The sequence below is a fragment of the Myotis brandtii genome, unplaced genomic scaffold (assembly GCF_000412655.1).
Source record: "Myotis brandtii unplaced genomic scaffold, ASM41265v1 scaffold291, whole genome shotgun sequence".
Lineage (NCBI taxonomy): Eukaryota > Metazoa > Chordata > Mammalia > Chiroptera > Vespertilionidae > Myotis > Myotis brandtii.
In genome coordinates this window covers 222845-223568 of record NW_005361118.1, presented here as the reverse complement: position 1 = coordinate 223568, position 724 = coordinate 222845, and positions in this window count along the sequence as shown.

The following is a 724-nucleotide window of genomic DNA, read 5'->3' as shown; positions in this document are numbered from 1 at the left end:
CAAAGCAACCTTAGGAAAGAAGAACAAAGTTGGAGGTATCATGATATCTGATATAAGACTACACTACAAGGCTATAATGATGAAAACATCATGATACTGGCATAAAAACAGACACATCCTATCTAATAATAGACAAACATGGTAATTAACCATACCTCCACTACACTTTCCATTGGCTAATCAGGGCGATATGCAAATTAACTGCCAACAAAGATGGCAGCCGGCAGCCAGGCAACTGAAGCAAACATGAGGCTTGCTTACTCCAGTGATGGAGGAAGCCAAGGTTCCCCGCCTGCTGCAGCCGGGCTCTGAGCTCCAGTCTAAGCAACAATGTTGCAATTATAGAAGCTAAACAAACCACAGATACCTGCTTTCAGCCAGCTGGCCTTGGACCTGGAGCAGCAACAAAGTTTCAATTACAGAAGGTAAATAAATCCCAGAATAAAAAAAAGAAAAAGAAAAAAAGGAGAGACTGGGAGCTTCAGTTGCAGGCTTGGCCCACCTGAAAACAGCCCTCATCCCCTAAACCAGGCTGGCCAGGCACCCCAGTGGGGACGCCCACCCTGAAGTGGGTGCGGGCAGCCTGAAAACAGCCATCAGCCCTTCATCCAGGCTGGCCAGGCAGCCCAGTGGGGACCCCCACCCTGAAGGGGGTGCGGGAAGCCTGAAAACAGCCATCAGCCCCTCATCCAGGTTGGCCAGGCACCCCAGTGGGGACCCCCAC